This window comes from Dipodomys merriami, unplaced genomic scaffold (genome assembly GCF_024711535.1).
Source record: "Dipodomys merriami isolate MVZ:Mamm:240054 unplaced genomic scaffold, mDipMer1.0.p SCAF_21, whole genome shotgun sequence".
Classification (NCBI taxonomy): Eukaryota; Metazoa; Chordata; class Mammalia; order Rodentia; family Heteromyidae; genus Dipodomys; species Dipodomys merriami.
Genome location: NW_027203493.1, coordinates 16542628 through 16569885, shown reverse-complemented (window position 1 = coordinate 16569885; position 27258 = coordinate 16542628). Strand labels below are relative to the sequence as shown.

General features: G+C 42.3%; 1 protein-coding gene across 2 annotated transcripts in view; it reads left to right on the top strand.

Annotated features, from left to right (window-relative positions):
- The first annotated feature begins 6610 nt into the window (after nt 1-6610).
- Ehf (ETS homologous factor) overlaps nt 6611-27258 on the top strand; it is a 46560-nt gene continuing 25912 nt past the window's right edge. Inside the window, exon 1 of one of the 2 annotated variants that reach the window (XM_070032608.1) lies at nt 6611-6770. The gene's annotated coding sequence lies outside the window, so the exon portion shown is untranslated. Of the gene's footprint in view, nt 6771-6940; nt 7013-27258 lie in introns of those variants that run through there. The other variant, XM_070032609.1, reaches the window with a different exon arrangement.

The window sequence follows — 27258 nt, the reverse complement described above, 5'->3', positions numbered from 1 at the left end:
ATTCAATTCCTCAGCAGCTCATTGAAAACCTTAATATCCCCATAAACAGATGAGGAAACTGAGATCTAAAGTTTAAGTAAATATGGCAAATTTGGCTCCAAAAGCTATATGCTTTTTTATTCCTTTTCCCTCACAGCTGGTGCTCTACCACTTGAACTACATTTTGGTGGTTAATTGGAGATAAGAATTTCATGGATTTGTCTAAGTAGGCTGGCTTCAAACTATGATTCTCAGATCTTAGCTTCCTGAGTAGCTAAGATTATATGTGTGAGCCATCAGTGCCTGGTCAAAGATGCATTCTTTCTACCACATTATACTGCTTCTGAGACAGTTTAAGCCAACTAGTTTTTATTTATTTCATTTTTTGTGGGGGTTATTGGTTTGTTTTAAAGACTCAGGGTATAGTTCTGAGCATCCTTAGTCTTCAGCCATTAAAGATTGTCCTAAAGAATCATACCTCTGAGCTGGGTGTTGATGGCTTATACCTGTAATCCTAGCTACTCAGAAGGCTGTGATCTGAAGATTGTGGTTCAAAACCAGCCAGAGAAAGAATATCCTTGAGACTCTTCCATTAATCACCAAACAGCTGGAAATGGAACTGTGGTTCAAGTGGTAGAGCAGTAGCTTTGAGCAAAGAAGTTCAGGGACAGCATCCAGGTCCTGAGTTCCAGCTCCAGGAACAAAATACACACACACACACACACACACACACACACACACACACACACACACACACACACACACACACACACCAGGTCCTGAGTTCCAGCTCCAGGAACAAAATACACACACACACACACACACACACACACACACACACACACACACACACACACACACACACACACACACACACACACACACATTTTATACATTTCTTTCTCTCTCATGTTTCCTGAGTGAAAAAGACCTGGCACTGAGACCTTTAACCATGAAAATGTCCTCTTAGATGGTTGGAATCATGTTTTCTAGTTTATCATCTGAGGAGCAATATAGGAGCCCACTTAATATGACTAGACAGTGATAAACACAAAAGGGCGATCGGTACTGCCATTACTGCATGCTTGCAGGTATGTGCTGATTTGACAGAAGTGAGGAGGAGCTCACTGCCCTGTGACACTAACTCTGTTGGTCCATTGGCTTAGAGCAAGAACACAGAGGGAGGATTATATAGCAGAGAAGATTGTATACCCATGAGCTAGGAAAGGGAGCCAAGCTACCACAATTGTCACTGTCTTACCTCCAATCCATAGGCAGCAATGATATTTTAATCTGTTTTTATCTTTTAGGGTCTCATGATAGTGGGGAGTCCTTAAGCTAAAATAAATAAATGAAAATAAAAAACATAACAAATAAGATTAAAAAGGAATGATGGGTGAGTAAAATAGGCTCTATTGGGTGAACAGGTATCAGCAGGAGGGGGAGGGTGAATAAAAATGACTAGGGTATAAGTAGCTAATTTGCATATATGAAAATAGAATAATGAAATGGATGAAATTGTTTTAAGAAAGAAGAGGGTAAGGGAGAGTGATAGGGTAAATTTGATTGGGATGTTTTGTATGCATGTATGAAAATGTCACAATGAAACTTCACCTTGTTTAACTAATATATCCTAATTAAAAAGGTAAAGAAATAATTTAAAATAACCTATAAAAATAATAGTTGAGTTTGGGATGTGGCTCAGTGGTAGAATACTTTCCTGCTATATGCAAGGTCCTGGATTCAAATCTTAGTATCACAAAAACAAACAATCTCACTCCCTTGTCCACCCTCCCACTAATTATACAACACAGTGACTACAGTTAATAATAATGCATTGTGTACTTGCAAATTGCAAAGAGAGTAGATTATAAATGTTCTCACTACAGAAAAATGATAAGTATGTGAGGTAATGCACATGTTGATTATTTTGATTTAGCCATGCCACCTAGCCATATATCAGAGCATCATGTTGTAGTACACCACAAATATATACAATCATAATTTGTCAATTAAAGAAAGGGTAATGCTAAAGAGCGGGGGAAGGGATGGAAAAGCCAACTGCTATATTTATAAGAAACATTTACCCATAGAAAAAGAAGAGAAAATACTAGCCACAGGAAGTCTGAAAGTCTGTCTGGAAGTGGCCAATATGTCTAAACTTTCTGGAGGATACAAATAAAAATTCTGTGGTGAAGCTCATAGCATGGGTCAAGAACCAAAGTGCTTCTCCCAGCAGTGAAGTTGACATGAGTCAGGACAGGGTATAAAGCTATCTGTGAAGAATGGCAAAACCAGAAATCAGACACCTGTGAGGCAGAAGAAACAAGGGAGGGGTGAGGATAGTCATTCTGGGAATCACTAAAATATAAAGGGCAAGGCCATAATCTTTTTAGGTAAGATTATAGTTGCACTCATAAGCTGAAGTGTGTGTGTGTGTGTGTGTGTGTGTGTGTGTGTGTGTGTGTGTGTATGCATGCGTTGGAAGAGGGATTGCTCATAGATGATAAAAGTGATGGTAAAATCTACAAGTGCTCCATATATTAAGACAGCTGTCAATGCGTGACCTCACAAAGAAAACTCAATTGTCTCCTTCAGAGACCATGAAGCTTCTCATTGCACAGGGAGATCCCCTAAGCCCTGACCTCAACCAGTTGGGGGCAAGAAAATATTTATAAACCCTGGCTCTTTATTTGACTATAGCCAGGGTAATAGGTATCGATATTCTCTATTTGACTCTCTCTTCCCTGTTTCATAGGACCAAAGAATTTCTTGCTCCTTTCAGGCCTGTTCTCACTACAGATATCATACGTTTGTCACATCCAGCCTTGGAGGTAGTTCTTTGCCATTAGAAGATGATAGATAAATCTATATGTTAATATACTGGATAGTAAAAAAATAAGTAAGTACACTTGGACATGATATATTATACAGGACTCTAGACATTCACATAGTGAGACCAGGAGAATATTCTTAGGAGAGGATAACAAAGGCTCAATAGCTATGTGCATATGTTCATATAAAGTGATGGTTATCGAAATAGACTCCAAGAAATGGAAACATGAGTTTTTTTTGTTATTTTGTTTTTGTTTTTCTCCTTTGTTGCTGTTTTTGTCTTCTGTACCTTTTGTCTTCTATGTACATTTATCTGTTTTAGGGAGGGTAAGGGGAACACAGAAATGGAGGGGCAAAAGGTGAACAAAGGGTGAATACTCACTAGACACTATTTTGAAAATGAACAAAACAACTTGTGGAGGGGAGTTGGAAGGGAAAAACTGGGAGAAAATGAGGGAAGAGATGACACTGTTCACAAAGAAATGACTTATGTACCTGACTTATGTAACTGTAACCCCCCTGTACGTCGCCTTTACAATAACAATAAAAAATTTTGAAAAGGATGATAGAAATCCATACAAACACATAGTTGCTTTCAAAAATAAATGCCAACGTCTACTTCAAAGCCATCAGTCCTTCTTGCAAAGCAAGCCCACAAGTACCAATGACCTTGTAACCACAGAGTGTTGGTACTAAGACTCAAATCCATAGGGCTTGCCTTGGAGAAATTCTTTGTCTTAGCCTTGATTTGACATTAGGTCCCTAGGGCTCTATGTGTTCATAATGGAGCTCTTCTAAGAGAAAAACCAACTTACTCAGAGGCTTTCCCCTGCAACGAGCATAGTCAAATTTGTTTTATTCCCCTTTTCTCTGTGAGCAACTGCCTTTGGTCTAAGACCCATAGAGAAAAACAGGAAAGTTTCTATATAGAATACTTGGATGACTACAGTTGGTTCAAGTTCCTGACATTATCTTGGTCTTGACTTTGGCTCTTTATTCCATTCTCCACGTCCTTCCTCATTCTCCCAGAGAATTTTGGTGGCACAGAACAAATGAGGGAGACCTTCAATGAGAATGAGACTTTTGCCTGGTTTTCTCTCAAGAATTTATGATGTGTCTATGTAGGGTGTGTGCTGTGTTTGAGGGAGTCATGGTACGACTTGAATTTCTCACTATGAGTGACTTTCTTGATATATATGAGATTCTTGCAAAAAAGGCCTCATCAAGTTCAATTTTCAGTACTCTGTTCTCTCCCCCTCTCCTTTCTCATTCTCCTCCTCCTCCTCTCCTCCTCCTCCTCTTTCCTCATTCTCCTCTCTCACATCTTAGCACTATCTTATTGAAGTTGACTATAGAGTAAAAGACTTAATATTCCAAAGGAATTTCCCTGCAGATGCAAAAGGCCTATCTGGCTTCTCTTTTCATGGAACAATAAATAGTTCTTGCTTATGTTTTTCTTCTAGGGAGTTCAACTAAGATAGAAGAAAAGAACCAGCAATAAGTAGCCATGAGGTACCACACACACTGCTAATTACTTCATATAAGAAATTCTACGAACAAAGTGGCTTCTGAGAATGAGATGACATTCTTCTGTTCCTTTCCACCCGGACCAGTGCCCCAAAATGACTCCTCTTAGGAGTGCCTTCATGAAGCTGTCCTGCCATCTGGCTGACAGGAGTGAGTGGAAAGAAGAATGGAGAGAGAACCAGGATTCTTCACCTACAAATTAAAGGTCTTATAATTAAAGGTAGTTGGGCCCTTAGCCAGGGCCAAGGAGCTGCATCATACTAGGCATTGCATTTGAAGTTCACTACCTCAGGACCACACATCATTTACCTGGAACTGTACTCTGCTGTGGCAGGTTAATTTCAGGCAAAAGTGCCAAGAAGGCCAAGTTTGCCTATTTGCAGTCCTACCAGCAGTGATTCCCCACCCCTACCCCTGCATGTACCCAGTCATGGGTGGAGCCTAAGCTCCTTGGGCTGCACCTGATTCATCTTTCAAGCAAAACACCAGCAGGCTGTTTCCCCAGGGCCATGATCTCAGATCTGGAGCTGATAAGCTAATTGGGGCTAATGTGATAATAGGCAATAATGACATTTACTGTTTTTATCAGGCTCAAGGCATACATACACCTTTGCTTGTTAACAAGGCCCTCCCTCGGCTAATACAGGAAGTGGCATCTGAGGAGAGGGTAGCAATGTGTGATGGCGGCTAGAGAGACAGAGGGCCTTTATGGAACTGCCTGTTCACTACTCAAATCTTCAAGATCTCCTTTAAGATCTGTTGGAATTCCAAGAGTCCCCTCTCCAAAGCCCCCTACACTTTTAGACTTCTCTGCATACATGCTGCCTAAAATAAGAAACTGAGCAAGAAAGAATGATGCTTCTGTAATTCCTTTATCCCCTCCCCTTAGCCAGGTAGGGGCCACCTACTCTGTTTGGTTCTGTTAACAGCCAGCCTTTGCTCTTAGGCCAAGGAGTTTCTTCAACAGACTTTGAATCTCTTTCCCAAAATGTGATTTCCTTTTCCTCTCCCACAAAGGGCAGGCCTTGTGAGTTCAAGAAACCTGCTCAGCTCTTGCCAGATTGGTGCCCAGCAAGGAGAGAGCGAGAGAGAGTAAGAGTGAGAGAGAGGGGGTAGAGAAAGAAGAAAGAGAGAAAGAGAGAGAGAGAAAGAGAGATTGGGGGATGGCATTTTTCCTTGCCAGGGAAATGGCTCACCTCGTCAGGTAGAGGAACATTTGGTGGCCCATGAAGCAGGAGCAGAAAATGAACTCCTGGTATACCCTTGTCCCAGGGGATATGAGGGAGTTTGGGTGTTTGAAACCTGTAGAAATCCTACCCAGTGTTTCACTTGCTTGCCCAAACTATATTGTTTTTCTTTCCAGTTGTAGCATCTTGGCTCTCTCTTTCCTCTAGCTCCTACAGAGAGTGTCAACAAGTAGTAAGACAAAATAAAAAGATTTATGTCAGTGTTGGGAGGATGTAAAGAACCTAGATAACTCCAGCCAATCAGCCCTTGCATTGTTGGGAGTTGATTGTTGGACTTTAACATCTTGTTGTGCCCCTCCTCCCTTCTCCATTTCAGATTCTCTCTCTCTCTCTCTCTCTCTCTCTCTCTCTCTCTCCCCCTCCCTCCCTCTCTGTCTCTCTGTCTCTCTGTCTCTTCCCTCTCTTCATCTCTCCCCCTCTCCTTTTCTTCCTTTCCACATCTTCTCTCAAGGTTCTTTTCCAGGGCTGGGGGATTTGCCTTTACAAAATCCACTGAAATTACCCAAGATCATTGTCAGAATAGGTAACCAAAATGATGCCTGGAGAGAGAACTGGGAGCTCCTTTCAAACCTGGTACCAGAACAGCCCAAGCAAAGCTCTAAATGCAGGCTGGAAAATGCGATAGATGTTCAGGAGGCCTCCATACCCTCTGCCATCACCTCTGACAGATTTGGACTTCTACTCGTTTTGCATTTTTACCTTCTCTGTTCCTGATGGTTTCTGTGGGGAGTGAGGTGATTTTTTTCACCTGAAACTGCCACTAAGCCGAAAAGAACAGTCACCACCAAATCAATTCCTCATCCATTAACAGGTTGTCTCTGTTCTCGAGACACACAGGCATAACCTGGTTAGACCTGTTTTGTTTGAACACTAATGTGTGAGTTGGCCAAATGCAAATGAGCCAATGTTTGTAATCCTTTATTTTATTTTTTTAAAGGGCTGGGCAGCCAATCAGAAGAGGGGGAAGTGACTTAGGGAATTCCCGGTTGGTGGCTTATTGCTTAACATCGTACAAAATGATTTTAAATTATTGTCATATGCATTTATCTTCACTCTGATGAGGGCTCAGACGTGATAGCACTGTAGCTCCCCAATCCTGTAGGAGCTGGCGTGCTACCTACTGCCTCCTCTCCATTAGCCAGAGCTATTGGATTTCCCACCCAGAATCTTTAGGTAAATGAGGTAAGTCCTGATTTTTAAACCTTCTTTTGAACCTGGAATTCAAATACCGGAGTGGAAAGAGAAGCCTGTCTTGAATGAGACAGATGAAATAAAACACACTCCCGGAGGCAGCTGGCAGGAAGTGAAGCTTGCTTTACCTGGGCTCACCTCACTGGGTATTGTTAGAATCGCATTTTGAGGGGCAGCTGGGCTGTTTTGGATGTTATCTGTGAATTCCTGCATTGTCTGGACATCTAAACACGGTGAATATAAAAGCCCTCATGGCAAAGCCATGTCCCCTGGGTTGGATTCTTGTGAAACAAAAAACAGACAGGTAGCTCGGCCATTGCTCAGTACTGGGTAGGTTGGCTAAGGAGCTGTTGGAGCTTTGAGTACAACCTCTTCTTTTCTACAGGTATCTTTTGCTAATAATTTTCTGACATAAACTATAGAGAAAGACAAGTTAATCTGTGTGTTCCAACTCCTAGGAACTGGCTAGAAATAGGCAAAATAATTTTTCCCCACACTGGAAAGAGGGACCAACTGAGCCAAAGTAGGCAGCAGGAACATTGGGAGGAACTGAACCCTTAAAACGACCCTGTCTAGAAAATCAAAAGCAATGTAGGGAAAGTATTTTACCATATTTTGGGGGACAAACTAACCCTTTGTTTCTCTGTAATGGGCTCTGTGGCTAGACAAGCAGATGTGACTCACTAGCAGCAAATGCCTTCGCTATAGGGACTCTTTTGATTTTGTTTGTATGCTGCCAAGCAATATTGGTTACTGCATAGACAGAACTGGGAATAGAGGAGAAGTAATCTTTATGTTGGTTGATCATAGCACTGCAACAGCAAAATCACATTTCCAACATATTTGCTAACGTAGGGTACTCCAAGTAGTAGGCAGGGGTTATTTGTTTTTGTTTTTGTTTTTAGATGAAATGTAAGATTTTGTGAGCCTGTTTACAAATATCTTTGGTGGTTGTTGTCACTGATCCCCAGTGACAGAGAAAAAGTGAATGAGTAGATTCTGAGCACTTTCTGACCAAAGCTGTGTCTCAGGCCCTGGTCCTGTGGACATAGGTGTGAGGATGAGTTCCAATGGTGTCTTTCAATGTGGAAAAGGGAAGTTGAGAGTCACACAGAACTGTGTGCTACTTCCCCTGAGGTCAAGAGAAGAAGAGATTTCCAACAGCATTAATAAAGACGTTAAGAAGAATTTCATGGTTAGGAAATGCTATTAGAGAAGGCTCTTAAAGGGATTTGAAGAATGTAATCGCTACCTTTGAAGTTTGTAGAAGGATCCATTGTCCTCTTTTTGTCACTTAAAATTCTAGGACTTTGAAATAACTCATCAAGCCCATCTTCTCATAATACGGAGCCAAGTGGTTCCATGTGAGAGTCATTTGGACTGTGTTTTCAAATTGTTTGATGGAAGCAAGAGCAAGACTGGGAGAATGGCTAAGATTAAAGTCTTCTCATCTCATCATTCAGGATGGTTTTCAGGATCTTTTAAAGCTAGCTAGGGGCAGAGCAAGATGCTGGTGTAGGTCTGATCGGTACAAAAGTTCTCAAGTTTACTTACATTTATTCTGTTGTGCTAAAAATGACCAATTTGTTAGATCCACTCAAACTTTTAGATTATTTTTATGTGAATTCAATTGATTAATAGTATTAATACATTATCATTTTTATCATTTTATCAGTTACCACATTCTAGAATTTTAAAAAAATTCTTAATATATTCATTGATTGCAATTTCTTGTGGAAGAGCCTTGAACCATTGTAGCCCTTCAACAAACCATACCCATGATTCCCAGCTTAGAAGTTTTTGGAAGTACTCCCATTCACAGACCAGATCTACCAGGGGCCTTTTTGGCTTCTCAATGGTCTGAGACAAAATGGAAACCGAGAAGTTACGATGTGGACTCAATTATATTCAGCAAGCTAGCTGAAAACTAGAAGGAACTTATATTAAGTCTCAGGTCAGCGTGTGCGTTCTTTGGGTCAAAGTATCTTTCTAAGGAAGTAGAAATTAATTTCCTTTCTTATCTCCTGTCACTCCTCCTTGAATTTGGGTCCTGAATACCAGGTCATGTTTATTGAACTTCATTGCTTTTCTGGAAGTCTTGTGTAAGAACCAACGTTTCATACTACAGTGTCACACAGTCAGAGGTTCAGACATTATAAGGGTTCTCCTTCTTCCAGGTGTGCTTTCAAATAGAGGTGGCCTTCAAAGACCTCTGGGAGACAGGATGACATGTGGGCACTAAGAATATCATAGCAGAATTTGCTAATACCCTCCAGGGACAATGCCATGCATTTAGTGAATCAGAACTTTGGTTCTGATTTTACAGCGATTTCAGCCCATTTCTCTTGTTAGATTTACTCTTTGGTAATGTCAAAGTGGTGTCTTTTCTGTTGAAGGTGAGGTTCTTGTTGAGACATTATGTGCTGTTTAGAGACTGCACACATTTTCCCTGCCTTAACAAAGGCAGAGCATAGTGGCTGTCAGCTTGAGTAAGCCGAATGTGTGGTGGGGTTGTTATTTGAGCACAGAGGCCGGAGACAACCATACTTTATTATGTCTCTGAATAACTGAAAGCAAAGAATAGATTTTTACTTTTTCAGACATTTTCATATGTGAGTTTTAGAAAATGCCCTCATTTATTCTCATGAGCAATTGTACTCCTATTAAAAATTGTTTTGTGTCTTTAACTTGGACAATTTGAAAGGGCCAGATTGCTAGGCTTGTACGGGAAATCAGCAGTGCTGAGTGGCAAATACACCCCCAAACAGATTATTTCAGGAGAGATCTGTTTTCTAGCCACACGACAATGAGATCAGGAAGCAGTGATATACTAGAGGAAAAAGTCCCATGGATCTTTCAGAGTTATTTGACAAAATAATCCTGGAGAGCAAAGATATTTTCTTAAGAATCTTTTCTGAAGAAGGCCAGATTCTACCTTTGGAGTGATGGGCACACTGTGTGGTACAGTGCTTAGGATGGTAGTCAGAAGAACTGGCAAAGCTATGTCTCAGAGCACCATACTCTCTGAACTTTAGTTTCCTTCTCTAGACAAACCTTTAAAATCCATTTCAACCCTCAGGTACTATGGCTGTTTTGATCAAAGTGGTGGGGTGGGGGAGGGTAGAAAGGAAAGGGGGCAGCTATGTCTGAAGGTAGGGGGCAGTAAGACTACTTGGGAAGTGGGTGGCAGATGCCCTATACGGATGAGATAGGAAAGAAGAGTTGGGTACACACTAAATTTCCTTCCTTGGATCCCTCAGAACTTTAGCTAAGGGATTATTCTACGAGGAGGTACTTAGACCCAACGCCTAGAGTTTTGTGGGTGTACAAGAGTCTACTTCCATCCATACCCCATCTTTATCAGCTTTTGTCCCGTGCTCAAAGCCAGCGTGAGTGTGGAAGTGGATGAAGCTGTGGGCATAGGAAGTAGCCAATGTACAGGAGCAGATACTCTAACAGTGTTGTCCACAAAACACCTCTGGAAAGGTGGCATTTGGCACCTTGGCATCCAATCCGTCCATATGGGCCCTTGTGAGTTTGCTACACTGACTGTCCAAGAAAACTGGGCAGAGGGGAAGGGATCGGGGCTCCTTCTCTTTGCAAAGTCTCAGTGGGAAGTCGTGGAATGTTCCCTGAGGGCCTCAGCCATGTATCTGGAGTAACTAGAGCTTGTAACAGGGTCAAGCAGGGTGTCCCACTTAAAGATGTTCCTAGGGTACTAATTGACTTTGTTTTAAAAGAGACACCCTGTAAAATACTCCTTTGAAAATGATTTCACTAGCACCTAACCACATTCTGCCCTCAGTTTGTTTGACGGGACTGGGCCCCTTTACTCTGGCCTATGGGATTCACGTTCTCCTCCAATCTTTCTCAACTCTTGGGACCCCAGAGCATGTCTTGGGTATTTTCTTGAAAGCATTGTAATTATTGCTCAGGGTACATGACTATTTATTTCAAATATAAACAGTGTGGCTGCATTTAAAGCATGCTTTCTCATGAAACAAAGCCTAAGCTTAAAAAGGAGCCAAAGTGCCAAACTGATAATAGTCTGATAATTGAACTAATGAGGCACCTTATTAACACTGCTATCAGCAGAACAATTTTTTTCTACTTTTTCATGACCTTGTCTGCAGACTTTCTTTGATATGTGTTGTAATTGTGGTGAACCTGAAATATTATACCTACTACTTCCTCCGCACTCCATGTCATAGATACACAAACAACAATATTGAGGGCCAGCATCTTACAAGTTAGAGATTGGAGAAATTTCAGTCCCTCCATTAGCCTTCCTCCTCGCCTGGTGCAAATTATCCTCCAAAGCTCTGATAAGCTTTTCTTGGAATAGGAAAAGGATCTTCTTTAGAAAATTTCCTTAGTAGAGTTGATGGAGTATTTTAGAGGACAAAGTGAAGGTAGTCTGAAGAACTATTTTCTGTTTATATAGTGACATGGTTCTGTTTATATAGTGACAAGACTGGTTTTTTGTTTTGTTTTGTTTTTTTGTTTTTTTTATCTGTAGTGAGGTTCAACTCAGGGCTCAGGCCCTGTCCCTGAGCCGTTTTGTCCATGGGTAGCACTCTGCCACTTTGAGCCACAGCTCCATTTCCAGGTATCTAGTGGTTAAGTGGAGATATGAGCCTCATGGACTTTCCTGCCAGGCTGGCTTTGAACTGTGATCCTCAGATCTCAGCCTGCTGAGTAGTTAGGATTACAGGCATGAGTCATTGGCTTCTGGCACCAGACTTGTTTTGTCTTTGTAGGAGCCTGTGGATTCGACCCTAAATTTGGTATATCCTTAGACTTTGTCCACTTAGAAAACCAGAGAGCACTGAATCACAGCTCCTGCATCTCCACTGGTCAGAGGTAGAGGAACACTGTTGGAAAGCAGAGGTTCACTGCTGTGTATCTGAAGAGGCTGGCAGCAAAGGAGTCTTTATGGCCTGTGAGCAGCTGGAATGTGGTATAAAGAGCATTGGATTTAGAGTCAGACTACCTGGGTTCAAATTGGACACTGCCACTGGGGTAGTCAAGTGACTTTGGGTGAATTATATAAGTGGTATCATCTAAGTTCTTCATCTGGAAAATGGGGTTAATGACACATACAGCACAAGGATGTTGTAAGGTTTAAGGTAAGCAAAGAATAAGAAAACACCCAGAAAAATGTGTGTGAGTTATTAGTAATTTGCAGAAGTCAAGGAGAAGTATTCAGTTTAATTGTTTTTGGTGACTCTCCCTTTGGCTGGAGTGGATAAGTACTAATTTCTGAAAGCAATTTTTTTTAAAATAATGATCTACTCTGGTTCTGTACTGTAACTTTAAGAAAGAAATGTACTGAGTAGGAATAGTGAGCAGCAGGGAAATGGGACAATCCAAGTTAATGGAGAACCTCCACACTGAACTATTTAAAAAATTGTTATTATAAAGGCGATGTGTGGAGGGGTTGCAGTTACCTAAGGCAGGTAAAGAGTACATTTCTTCTTGGGCAATGTCACCCCTTCCCTTGTTCTCTCCCAGTTTTACCTCCCATCTTTATCCACAAGTTGTATAGTTCATTTTCAACATAGTGTCTAGTGAAAACCATTGCTGCCTTTGATCACGCTTTGTCCCTTCATTTCTATACCCCTGTTTAAGCCTCTTTTTGAGCTGTCTGTAAACCATGATCCATGGAGGCTGTGGGAAGGCCCTGGAGGGTTTAGGAAGTACACTCTTATCCCTGTGTCTGATGTCTGGTCCATAGGAACCTCCAGAAAATAAAGGCTCCCTCCGGCAGTTCACAGGACTGACAATGCCTTTGTACATTGGTGCTCACTTCTAAAATTCTTGACAGGGTCTCCAGATGTCTACTGACTACAGCTGCTGAAGAACTGACCTTGGGCATTTACTATTTACTAATTTTGCCTGGACATTATAGGATCTGCCTCTTGCTGACTTGTTCAAATGTTCAGGCCATGTGGAAGTAGTTTCTAGGGGCTGAGTTGAACAGGCCAATCCTCACTGATAGTAAAATAGCCTATCTAGTGTCCAAATATTTCTTGGTGTCTATGGGGAGGACTCAAAGTGTGTAGAAACTTGGATATTTATCTATATATATTACCATTTACAACATTTACAAAAACCTCTAATTAAATTTGAGCATCTTTTCTTGCTATGAATATATATTCTCTCAATATGAATCTTTTTAACGTGAATCTATATTATGATTAGCCACAACTGTGACTATTGTGAAGAGAAGTCACAAACATTTTTGTCTTTGCTTAGTATTTCTCAGAATGTCATTATCTGACATCACAGAAGTTATTAGACTTGTACTAGATATTCTTATTTGATGTGTTAATGAAGAAGCACGTATATTATTATGATGCCGCACATATGTCTTACAAAGTATTTCGGCAATTAAGATCGCAAGAAGGGGCCTGCAGGCCTCAACAGGTTGCAGAATAGCATATGGTACAAATAAAAAGATTAAGAAGTTCTAATTTACAACATTTTCCTGCACGTCATGAATGAAATGATGTCTGAGCACCATTCGTGGATAGACAGTCTCTGCCAAAAGAAAACAATATATTTTCTCTGCCTCTCGGCATTCTTGGAGTTGTGTCGGGATCTTGGCATTATGAAGATGATAATAGTAGTAACATTAATGTGAATAAAAGCTAACCTTTGTTGGGTGCCTGCTATAGGCAAGCTGGTTATAGACATAATCTACGTCATATTTAGTTTATCTTCCGAATCACCTGATGAGGTAGACAATAGGGCATTTGAAGACAGGAAAGACCTCCCTGTTCCCACTGGGGTGTGATACAGCTTTGGTTGGGGTAAAGGCAGTTGAGATCCAACACCCCTGGAAGAGACCAACCAATGTTCTGGGTTTGCAACCTGTGCAGTTACATAGGGCCAGAGCTTAGAAAGACTCTTATTTGTGCCATGTTTTAATAAGTTTGAAACAAGGGGCTCTGCATTTTCTTTTTACATGAGCCGTGCATTACAAAACTTGTTCTGCCCTTAGATGTGGTGAGAAGGTTTGTGTGTGCAGACAATTCCGTTGTGTTGAGAGGCTGGGAAGCTGTGGCAGACGGAAGAGATCCCTTGCATACTCTCACCCTGCTTCTCTAATCAGCCATGAGGAGAAGGCTGAGGTCTGCCAAGAGTGGAGGATATCGTTTCGGAGCTTGTGAAGTGTTTAGTTCTCAAGGTTTCCTCTGAAATAATGGAGGGACTGCTCAAACCATCAGGAATTTTAATTCCTTAGAAACTATGCTGGTGAGGAGTTGCTTGCCTTTCAGATGGGTTTTCTTGTTTTATTTTCCAGAGAGCTTGACACAGAGACCCAAGAGTTAGGAGAAGCAGAACAAAATCTGTTTGGGAAGAGAAAAATAAGACCTGGCCTAGGAGGGTGTATATTCTTAGGAAGATACTTTAAAAGAAAAAAAGGAAGGAAGGAAGAGTCCCGATTTCTTTCTGTTTTCATTTCATGATTATCTGAACAAAGAAAACTCTTTTTTTTAAGGCAGATATTCTCTGATATGTGAGGAAATCCAGATCTTATTCAGTTTTCAGGCTGCAAGGATGAGAATGAAATAAATCTCATTTGTCCATATTTTAGGACTAAGTTTGTACAGTCCTGTTGCAAGATCTGCAACAAGGTGGTAGACAGTGCTGACAGTGTGTATGTGTGTGGGAGGGATGCTGGATTTCTTTGAGCAGTGAACTTCAGGATCACCCCTGAATGACACTCTGTGGGCTCTTGCATGTCACCATGGTATTCCCAACACAAACAGGCCTGCCCTCAGGATTTGCGTGATGGCTCAGATACCAGGTATTCCTCCAAAGAAGCCATAATTTCCCCTTAATTTTCCAGCCATGTTTCTTGTTGTTATTACTCTCTTTTATCAGAGTTAATAAGTGTGAGCCTGCTTCAGGTAGCCACTTTAAACGCTGAGTCAGTCCAGGACTTTCAGGAAGCCAGACTGAAGGTTTTTTTTTTTCTTCTGTTGTTGTTGTTGGGTTTTGTTTTCTTTTGTGTTGCTTTGTTTGGGCATTGGGCATGGAATCAGGGGCTCATGCATGGTAAGCACAGCTTTTACCACCCAGCCATATTCCCAGCTTCCCTGAGTCCAGGTTTTGAATTTGATCAGGTCATGACTTAGTATAGTGAAGAGCTTTCAGATTAGGACACAAAGGGGTTCAATATGCCTCCTACTCATCTTAAAAAGAAAAGTTAAGGGAGCCGTTTTTAAAGAATCCTCACATCTCTCTCCTCTTTAGAAACACAAGAATCCATTTTTGAATTACTGAGAATTGCATGCTTTTTTCTATAACACATGCATTAATAATCTACCCAACTTTAGCTACTAGGTCCCTGTCTTTGGGTAAGTTGTGTAATTTTTCTGTGCCTTTTCATCTGTAAAATGGCAGGGTGGTGGTGTCGGGGGGGGGGGGGGAGTAGAGGATATTATTTCTGAGGCTTGGAGTTCTTGTGAGACTTAATGACATAATTTGTGTGAAGCCTAGCTCAATTCATACACACAGTAAACATGTAAATATGAACTATTCTTGCCGTCATCGTTTTTCTCGTTTGTAATTATTCAGTCAGTGAAATACCAAATTGATGGCTGTTCATCTCTCCTGGGCTTGAGTATCTTGGTGTTTTCCTGGTTGGAAACTTGACTCTCAAAATGGTCAAACCATTGTCCTTGTCCATCTCAACTGCTCCCTGGCTCCAGTCCCCACCCCTTTCCTTCCTCCACCCTTCTTGCATTCCTGCGCAGCTGATTTTATTTATTTTTCAGTCAACTAAGGGTGTTGTTAAATCTTTTCTTTTTCTGCTGCCTGATTTGGTTCGAGGCACTCCACTCCCTGCCCTGCTCATGACAAGAATGCTTGGGAGTGCTCAGCCAGCCATGTCCCTCCCCTGTCAGATCACCCTGTTCTTAACGCGCACTTGGTGAAGCCAAGTTCCCCAGCCCTTCCCCACTGTCCTGCCCCACCATTAAATCAGTGGCCTGGTGGTAATGCGACCCATGGCTGAAAGACTAGGGGCACGCCCGAGGCTTTGGGAGGGAAACACTGCCTGCTGTCTCCATAGACTTTTCTTCAGCCCCAAAAGATATTAAAAAGCTTCCTCGGAATGATGCCACTGACTAATCAGTGTTGTTCATGATCTCCACCTGGGTGATTTGTTTAGCAGTCTAGGGCCCTTTTTGGTTGTCGCTCATCATGTGACATTAACACACTCAACGAGAAATGGGAGCGCCATGATGATTGGATTAGGGTAGGATGCACACGTCCAGCCGCTCGGGCCCTCTCCACATAAAACACAACACCTCAGCACGCAACACCTCAGCTCCCTTGGCAGAATGGAACCCGAGTGACTCTCTGCAGCTCACTTTTGAGGTAGGCTTGGTGGGCTTCATTTCCAAAGTGGGAATATCATGGTCCAAAGACTAGAGGAGGTTTTCTTCAAGTATGGCTCTTTGCCCAGGGCTGGATGTGAGGATATCCGTGGGAGAGGCTAGTCTGAGATTCTGGGGGTATTGAGCCTCTGCTTTAGGAGGTAACCCAGAGACCACACCTACTCTAAGAAAAGCTGGATTTCTGAAGTCTACTCTTTGGAAGCCTGTAGTTTGGGTTTCGACCACCTCCCATTTGGCCCCATCTTCTTAATCTGATTCCTGATCTGAACCCAGGCAGGCTGGAGGCTGGCCATATCGCTGTCCAGACTTTGGCTACCCCTCAGTGCCCTTGTGGAACCAGCTAATGGAAAAGTACAAGGTCTTCTGGCTTTTTGGCCGACCAGCTCTCCCTGGCCGATTCCATACCTTCTTCTATTCAGAGGGTGTGGGAGGATAACATCCGAACTGAAAACGCAGGTTTTTCTTTGGTTTTTATAGGAAAAACAAATTGGCATGAATGCTCAGTCAAACCAGCTCAGGCTGCTTGGGCACATGCCTTTCTTTCTTTCTTTTTTTTCTGTTTATTTTCCAACAAATCAATGCTTAACTGCGTTGTTATCGGAGCAGAGCAACAGGTGCAAGAAAATAACTCTGCTGCCAACTCAAATGAAAAGGAAGGGTTTATCCCCTCTGGGAGGTATTCAGAAGATAACAGAAGCCCCTGCCAGCAACTGAATTAACAGATCTGTTTACGGTGGGTTTTATGTTAACAACCTGCTCCTAACCCTCTAACACATAAACACACCATTGTCTTGGGACTAGACTTTCAGCCATCCAGACAACCAACTACTTTATTCTGCTCTGAGTAGAGATTGGTTTTGGCTGAGAATGCTCTATGAATTCAGAGGCATTATCCTGTCTGCCAAGTCCATGTCCTGGAGGGGGTTTTCTGTGAAAACAAGGGTAGGGGTTTGCTGCAGAGAAAAGGATGGATTCTGTGTGTGTATGTGTGTGTGTGTGTGTGTGTGTGTGTGTGCTGGTACTGAGGCTTGAACTCAGAGCCTCTCACTCTGGCTTGGCTTTTTTGCTCAAGGCTGGTCAGCTCTACCACTTGAGCCACAACTCCCCTTCTGGCTTCTTACTAGTTAATTGGAGAGAAGAGTCTCATGGACTTTTCTTCCCAGGCTCACTTTGAACTGCAGTCCTCAGATCTCAGCCTTTGGAGTAGCTAGGATTAAAGTGTGACCCACAAATACATGGCTGGGTTCTACTGTTGAATCTAATGGAAATTCTTTTCACAGCTGGCTACCCCTAAATGCCAGGATGATTGCCTGGCTCTCCTCTTGCTCCATTTCATTGCCAAGGAGGTGGAGAATGAGCTCAGCAGAGCTTTGGAAAGAGCTGCTATTGTTTTTGTAGTATGTCCTCGCTAAGAATCCAACAGGGCAGGGCGGTGTCTGTGTTTTGTACAGAACTGCATCTCCAGCACCTAGCATGGTGCCGAGCATCTAATAAACATTATATATGTACATAAAACCAATTATATAATACGTAATATTTATTATATATGAAAATTCGTGAGGATGAATCAATATTTGGAAAAGTGATTCTCAGAGATCGTTTCTGTCTACAGAAGGCTGAGACATTAATTATATTGGCCAGGCACAGCTAACAGCAGGTGGTTAAATAAGCTTCTGAAAGGTTAAGGTTGGAGTCAAGGGTTCTCTTGATTGAATAACCTTTATGGAGACCCTCTGCAGGAGTAGTAAGCCGAGCAGATTGCTCAGCTTTCAGAAACACACACTTGTGAGCAACTGAATGTTGTAGAACGTGACAACTTGGGGATACTGAGAATCTGGAACTGTTTTACTCCCGACTGACAAGAATGCGTTCTCCACAGGCAGATTGGAGCTTGACCTTTCCTAAGTGAATCTTTCCTGTCCTACTCTACCATGGTTTTCTTGTGTTCATGGATAGTTTTTTTTTCTTGGTGTTAGTTATCTTATGGTGGGAAATTGAAGGAGACAGGTAAATAAACCAGCAATCCTCAACTGTGGAGGGACCAAGAATCAAAAGGAGGTGCCTAGTGATGATTCTGAGGCAAAATGTGGGGTGATCCCCAGGCCAGTGCAAAGTTACTTCTCCTAGTGACTACTTTTTTTAGTGAGTACTTCTGGTGACTACTCCGCCTAGTGGTCCATAGACAAAACCATGAGAAACAAGTGCATGGTCTCAAAATCCAAGAAGGCCTACTAAACATGGTGGTGCTCACATCTGGGACTTAATGAAGCTTATAAAACCCCGTGTTTGTAATGAGAAATAAGGGATATATATTGTTAGAGTCTTTTAGACTTTGCCAGAAAACCACGCAGACATCCAGGTACAGAGAACAAAGAAAGGTTTATTGCTGGGAAAGGGGCCGGCAAGACCCCTTCTCACAAGGGAGAAGTGAGAAGAAGCACCGGCTATTGTCTGAGGTGACCTATACAACCTAGGAGGTCTAGGAGGGGCTAGAAGGGGCTAGGAGGTGGAGACCCTGGTGTGAATGTGAGGACCAGGGGCTTCATCATGGTGGATTAGGATTTATGACTACTGCCCATAGTAGATAAGTGGCCCTGCAGCTCCTAGATCTGAAAGACACTCCAAGGGGCTCTTGTTGCCCTATATGTTGGTGGCTGCCCCAGAGAAGTGCCATCCCAAGGTAGAGGGGTTTGGAGGCGGATTATTTACTGGCTGATTATTCACTACCTTTACTACATGAGCCTAGAGTTGCCTAAGAAAGGAGCATACTAAGGGGAAAGGAAAAGGAGTCTGCTAAGCTATGGGAAGGGAGCTCATTGGCTCATTGGGTGGTGGTGGTGGTAGTAGTGGTAGTACTGGCGGTTGAAGCTAGAGCCTCACACATGCTAGGTTGGTGCTTTACTAGTTGAGACATGCCTTCAGTACTTTTTTCTTTAGTTGTTTGGGAAATAGGCTCTCTCATTTTTACCCAACCTGGCCCAAATTTTCCTGTTTACATTACCTATGTGGCTAGGATGACAGATGTGTACCACTATGAGCAGCTAGCTATTGGTTGAGATGAGATCTCTCCAACTCTTTGCTGGACTAGTCATCTTCCCCATCTCTGCCTTTTCAATAGCTGAAGTTACAAGTGTGAGTCACAGCTCTCAGCCTCTGTGCCTTCTTTAGTCTGTCTTATGGTTATTTGGTTTTAGAATAGAGAAAGGTATGAAAAGTGGCAAATTCTTGGAAAAGGAAAAGGATCTATCCAGAACTATTCCTATTTCAGCCCAGTGGAGTCCTTCCTGTTTTCAGTATAGGAGAACAAGAAGACATCTAAGCCAGTCAAGAGAGCCAAGAGTGTATTTTCTCAGGCCTTCTTTCCTAGGAGAGAATAAATTAATGTACCCGAACCCTGTCTCCAACACAAAATTTTCTTTAAATTATAATATAAACATAAGTGCCAGTGAGATTTTCTAATGATCCACAATCTCTATAGATCTTTGGGTTCACTGGATTATATTGAAGCCCACAGAATACATGCAAACACATGCCCAAGTGGATGTGCAGTTTTGGTGGACAGAAAGAGCCACCACTTCGACTACAGTTTGAAGAAACTGTGACCTTTAAAGATTCAAAGCTTATCCTGGACTTGATTGGATCGGCATGAGAGTGACAAAGGCCATGCAGGTTACTTCAGGCAATCTCGTCTTTCCATCAACTTTGGTGCCTTCCACTGTCAGTATGTGCCATCTTGTCTCAGTCTGGCACCAAGGCTGATAAAGATCAGCATAAAATGTCTATTTCTTAATGACTTACAGTCAATAAAGTATACCTATCATGGGACCAGACTTGTTCTCCTGATAGAGCATTATGGGCCATGAAAATACTTGAAACCCTAGAAATAAGACTTCAAATGTGGCCCCTGGGAACATGAAATGCCTGTTTCAAACACATTAGGAAGGTATGGAATTACCTATGATGTAATCCTAAGAGGATCAAATACATTCCCCATGCTTGATTCACATCTTGATTCATTTATAAAAACACAAATTATTACCTGTATTCTATTCAACTACATTTCACACATACATGGATTTTTTTTTCTTTCCTGGAAGGGGAGTAGTCCTTTGACTTGACACTCATCTTGAAACAGGAAATCAGTGAGTTATTGCAACATCCTTAGGGCAAATACTGTGGATTCACCTGCTAGAAACTTTGCTTAAAGACTGAAATGGGTCTGGATGTCATCACAAAATAATCATTTAGAAGATCTACTTGCTCTTCTGGCTTGAGGGGTGAAAATGTCCCCTGGCAGCTAGTTCTGTGACAGTTTGGGGATGATGTGGCAGACCAAACACATCATGACCTTGACTCTCAGTCCCCCAGGGCTGGGGACAGGGAATGCAGATGGCAGTCTTGTCGAAGCTTCCAGTGAGCCATCAATCTTGTGACAAGAGCAAACTATATTCTTTAGCCAAGGATCTAATTTGGGAAATGCACAAATAATGATGGGCCAGTGTGTTCCCAAGTTTAAAGTGAAAATAACTTGAGTCATAGCAAGCATTCACCTTCTATAGGTATTGGATTGTGTGTGTTTGCATACAAGCTTGATAAAGCAGCTAATGACATGTTGAGATTCTGTGACCAGGCATGACAGTTGGAATAAGGAGAAATTGATATTGAAGGGGTTTTCTTTTCCGCAAAAATGCCCTCTTCTTGGTACAGAGTGTAGCTGAGTTCTCAGGGTTTGTTGCTAGACGTTCTCAGGGTTTGTTGCTAGATGTTCTGAGTTTGAATTCTTTTATAGCTCCAATTCTTTAAAAACAAACTTTAATTGTTATTATAAAGGTGATGTTATATAAGTCAGGTAAAGAGTACATTTCTTTTTAGACAATGTCACCCCACCTTGTTCTCTCCCAGGTTTTCCCTTCCATCCCCACCCACAAGCTGTATAGTTCATTTCCTAGCTCCAATTCTTGCTAGGCTATGTGACCTTGGCCAAGTTTTCTAGCTTCTGTGAGCCTTAGACAGGCCATTTGTCATTATATTCACTGAAATAATGCACTTGAAAATTCATAGCACAGAGCTGGGGCATTTGATGTGATCAATAGGCCTTCCTTCCTGAAGCATGATCATTAGTTTTACAGCTAAACAAAAGAAAGATATGCTTCCAGCTGAGCAGGCCCTAGGTGGAAATGTGTTCATTCCAGACAAAGAGGAGGAGAAGGAGAAATGGGAAGGAGGAGAAGGAGAAATGGGAGGGAGAAGAGGAGGAAAGGAGGAAGAGGAGGAGGAGAAGGAAAAAGAGGAAGAGGAGGAGGAGGAGGAGGTGAAGGAGGAGGAGGAGGAGGAGGAGGAGGAGGAGGAGGAGGAGGAGGAGGAGGAAGAGGAGGAGGAGGAGGAGGAGGAGGAGGAGGAGGAGGAGGAGGAGGAGGAGGAGGAGGAGGAGGAGGAGGAGGAGGAGGAGGAGGAGGAGGAGAAGACCTCCTTTTTTAGGAGAAATCAGTTGAGCAATTGCTTGTCTTGTTAGGAGTCTAGAGACTGGACAAAGCCCCTGGGGCTTGAGCTGCACCTTGCCAGCACGCTTCTGCTGGAGTTCAGGGGGCACCTCTTTACTCTCACTCTTCTGTATGTATTCACCAAATCCTAGATCCTATGCTTCATAGCATTTCCTGTGCAAGTGGACTCTGTGGGGAACCCTGGACCACTCTTCCAGGATCCCATAGACTTGCTGTGCTCTCTTGGCCTGGCAGCCAGGGAGCCTAGGAATGTGAAACCTGTTATCTCCAGTGCATTTGGATGTACGGCCTTCAGTTGTGGGAGTCTTGGGCTGTGTGTCTGGTCAAAGGAAGAAGGAGAGGTGTCTCACAGACCCTTGGGCAAGCACTACATTCATAAGGGGAAGAGCATGGCTCCTGTAAAACGGGCTGGGACCTTAGTTCATAGCTCAGCCATGATAGTGAATTTTTAACTGAGGCACCCAGGATGGGGCATGAGGATCTGGAGCTAGCTGTAGGCAGTGGCAACTGGTGACCTTGGCTCAGTTCAGTTAATAGAGGTTAGACTTGAATGAACTTGACCTTTAATTTCATCCTTGGAGGTTCAAAAAATATTATAGTTTGTATTAGAAAAACTAGCTTGCATTTATCAAGGACTTATCATATGTCAGAAGCTTTTCCAAGCAATTAACAGCCATCATTACATTCTAATACAAAAATGTTCTCATATTATACTTATTTTGCAAGTGAGGAGATAGAGTTCCAGAGAAGATCAATGACTTGTCTAGACTTGCTTCATTAGTAGATTGGTAAAGCCAGAATTTTCACAGTACTCATTGACTTCAAAGCTCAGAGCTCCCTGACCATTACACGTTCCCTGCTGTGTGCAGAGTGCCCCACCTCAATAGTATACCAAAGCCAGCTTACCCATCCTGCCTAAAACCTGACACTGACCTGTCACTAACATCAACTTGTCACTTGTCATGTACGAGGTAATATGTTGTGTTCTCACCAGACATCTTTGTGTCATCCTCACATCAATCCATTATTTCTCACCCCTGTGGGGACACCAAGACTGTAGAAGGGTAGAAATTTCTACAGTCAACTCAGCCACCAGCTTAGCCACAGTACTACAAAACCAACACTCACCAACTATGTTACAATCCTTTCTACTTTTAAGAACAGCTCTGGAGTCAGCCCAAGAGACAAAGAACATAGGTTCTTTCTCATAGATGGGAGCTAGAACTAACTCATAAATGTACAAGTAAACACATATGGGGTTGTATGCAAATGCACAACTGTATTAACCAAAATATAGTACTGGCAGTGTAATTTCTTAGAAACATTAACTCATAGTTCAACCAAATGTATACCAAGAAACTGGCACTTGAAAGCTGTGGGGAGGAGACCCAAGAGAGGGGGATAGAAGAGGAGGAGGAATGCAGTCATAACATTCAACACATGTCCCATGAAACTAAGAAAATGGAGGGAGGGTAGATTGAAAGCGTTGGGAGAGAATATTGAAAAGGTTGACATGGATCAAGATGCATTGTACTTATAAACTAATTTTTGTTGAATGGCAACTCCTTTGTACCACTTAAAAATAATAAAATCTAATTAAAAATAGGAAGAATAGCTCTGACATCAGACACCAGTAGCTCATGTGAGTAATCCTAGCTACTCAGGAGGCTGAGATCTGGGGATTGAGATCCAAAGAAGTAGAGCTGAGGCTCATATAGTAAAGTACCAGCCTGGAGTGAAAAAGCTGAAGGACAGTGCCCAGGTCTTGGGTTCAAGCTCTAGTACTGGCACAGATAAAGGAAGGCTCTGGAGACAGGAACCCAAAGCTAAGTCAGAATCTCTTTCTGCATCAGACATGTCTTAAGACTCAGATTTGGTGGCACTTCTCTATGTGCCAAGCTGCTGCCAACCAGCAGGTGCAATGGGTTCTTTTAGATTTAAGTCAGGCCAAATTTTCCAGCCCATTTCCTTTGCTCTAGTCCAACCTATGTGTACCGGAGACGGGGCTGGTCACCCATAGGGAAGGAAACAAGTCTTAGATGAAGGTCTGGAAGAAGAGTGGGCATTGGAGCTCACTTGGTGGCTGATGCAGAAGTGGCCAAAGCTCTTAGCTGCTTAGGGCATGGGAGGTAGGCTTAATGTTGATCTAAAACTACACATTGAAGTGAGTGACAGGGGGACTATGGCACTCACCAGACTCACTCTGTGGTTACTTAACAGCTCTTCCTTCCTGCAAAAACAAGTTCCAGACAGGCCAGTCTCACATAGCCTATTGTCTCTAGGGGAGCTAAATGGTTTATCATTTGCAGGGGACTCACTGTCTATATATAGTAGAATAGGTCCTGACCAGAAGTGATTTGAGGTTCTGTACTGTGCTTTATTCTCTTGGATAGCATGCCTACATCTTGCTCTTTAAATGATGCACATTTCTGTCCCCTGAACAGTCATTCTAGCAAACTTCCTCTCAAGGATATGAAATTATGAGTGAGTGTGGGTTGGGGGCATAGTCGACTAACTCCTCTTCCCTCTGTTTGCTCTGATTGGTTCTCTCCAATAAGGGGGTGGGGAGATAAAATATAGTTTAAAATCTTGGTTTTTTGGGGGAGGGGGTTCGGTCGTGGGGCCTGAACTCTGGGCCTGGGCACTGTCCCTCAGCTCTTCAGCTCAAGGCTAGCGCTCTACCACTTGAGCCACAGCGCCACTTGTGGCTTTTTTCTTTTTTTGCTCATGTGGTGCTGAGGAATCGAACCCAGGGCCTCAGGCATACAAGGCAAGCGCTCTACCACTGAACCACCTTCCCAGCCCCCAAAATCTTGGTATAATGTACATTTACTTTCACTCTTTGGGTTTGAAATAAAGTTAGGTTTTCTTGAATGCATGCATTTTTTGGTTTTTATAACAGTCTAACTAATCACGTATCCTGTATTTCCTGAATACATGCTACCAAGGATAGATGGAGACAGCCCTGATCTGCAGCACATTGGCCTCACTCTCCACTGATTAGGTAATCATTTTCAGTGTATGTGAGCCACTGTGTGGCCAGCTTGCAGGAGCCCATTGTGTTTAATCCTCAGCAAGCTTGTGTGGTAGGAACTCATGCGGTCTGTTTCCCCAGAGAGGAAATAGCAGCTTAGAAAGGCCAAGGGACAGCCCAAGGTTGCCACACCAGTAAGAGCAAAGCTTGGGCTGTCTGCGTCCACAGGCTTTGCTACTAACCACTGCAATCAGCCAGGTGTGCATCCATAGGCTTTGCTACTAACCACTGCAATCAGCCAGGTGTGAGTTTGCTCTAGGAGAATTTGGGGTGGAAGGAGAACCCCTGTCATCAAGTGGGAAAAAGGTGATTGATCCTGCTAGATAGTTTACAATTCATAACACAGCCCATCACCCCAAATAATTTTTTCCAGTCCCACCTGTATACTAATGTTTATTGGAACATGATTCACAGATGTAGAATCAAAGTGTTGATAAAGAAATGTGACATATATATATAAATGCTACTATATATATATATATATATATATATGATGGAATATTATTCAGCCATAAAATAATAAAATCCTAATTTTTGTGGAAATGATGCATGGTAAGTGATAAGCCAGGCATAGCAAGACAAATCTTCATGTTCTTACTCATTAGTGGAAAGTAAAAGCATTGATCTCAAAGAAGAGAGTAGAATAGTAGTCACTATAGCTGAGAAAGGTAGGGAAATGGGAAATAAAAGGTATCAATATATAGTTAGATAGGTGAAATTAGTTGTGATGTTTTAAAGTATAGCAGGGTAAGCACAATTTATGCCAATATTTCAATATAACTAAGAGAAAAGAGTGCAAAATTTCCCAATCTGTAGAAATGATAAATATTTTAGATAGAAATAGTAGTTATTCTGGCTTGATCATCACACATTGTGTATACATACAAATTCTCCTACTGTATTTCATAAATATGTGTAAATATCATGTGTTAACTTTTAAAAATTAAAAAATTGTCAGTCCCAAATCAGTGGTGGGGACATTGAGAAACTGCTATTCTAGTTCTTGCTCTTCTTCCTATTATTGCAGGGCCTGGGTGCTGTCCTTGAGCTCTATAGCTCAAGGCTAGCCCTCTACCACTTTGAGCCACAGCTCCACTCCCCCCTCTTCTTTTGTGCCACTCCTGGAGTTTGAACTCAAGGCCTGGGTTCTGTCTCTTAACTTTTTTGCTCAAGGCTGGCACTCTACCATTTAAGTCACAGCTCTATTTCTGTTTTGTTGTTGTTGTTGTTGTTGTTGTTGTTTTTGGTGGTTAGTAGGAGATGAGTCAGTAGGACTTTCCTGCCAGGCTGGTTGGAACTATGATCCTCAGCTCTCAGCTTCCTGAGTAGCTAGGTATAGAGGTATATAGATGTGAGTCACTGGGGCCTGGCCTGCTCTTTTTTTTAAAGAAATATTTTTATTGATAGAAATAGTGCCTACTTGCTAAGTAGGCACTATTCCACTTGAGCTACTGCTCTAGTCCCCCCTCCCCTTTTTTTTCATTGGTTATTGTTACTAGATGGTCTCACTTTATGCCCTGGAAGGTCTGGGCTATGATCCTCCTATTTGTATTCCCTGTGTCAGTGGTGGTGACAGGCAGGCCAGTGAGCCCAGCCATTATGCTTTCCACCTAGCTAGGATTATAGGCACATACCATGGAGCCCAGCCATTGAATGAGGTAGTCTTTCAAACTTTTATACGTAGGCTGGCCTTGAACCATAATACCTCATCCCCAATTCCAACTTCCAAGTAGTTAGGATTATAGGCTTGAGCACCAAACCAGGTGAGAAACTGCTTTTAATTACTTGGCATGTCCCCAGCCCTCAGAGTTTGCTCTGAGCTGAGGAGCGGAGGACAGAGAGAAGAGAATCCTTCCCCCAGTGTAGCTGATGCATGAAATGTTCATTCCTTACTCAGATTTTGAAGAATAGGGCCTGGAAGGAACAAAAAGGTGCTAGCAACAGCTTGAGAATTACTACTTAGAGCAAGGAAAGAAAAGTGACTTCTTTTATTGAGGGTATGTGTGCCAAGATGCTGGTAGATACTTTTAAAACCTACTATATTATTTATTCTTCAAAGCAGCCCTCAGGCTGTGAGGAAATAAGCCCTTTGCCCTCCATCTCAACATTACCTGTCAGATTCCAAAATCGACTTCATATAGTTGACAATTTTTTTTTCTTCAGGAAAGTTACACTGAGGGTAAAATAGGGAGCTGAAAACAGAGCATTAGATAATCCTTCTTCTTTTTAATTAAAAGGGTTGCTTTTTTATATCCCATAAAGCAATCACATATACCATGGAAAGTCTTTATTAGTGTAAGGGAGTGTAGGTGTATTGGTCAGAAGAGGGTTGTTTTACAGTTCTCAGGGTACATTTATGATCCATTATCTCATTTACTCTCCTCAACCATCCTGGGAGACTGTTGGAAGGCAAATGTCCCCTTTCCTCCAAATTTATACCTGAACTGAGCCTCAGGGGGACTTGACCAAAGAATTTGGCTCTCTTAGCCCATCCTAGTGCTATCTCCCGGTGAAGTCCTGTGGGTCCCTAT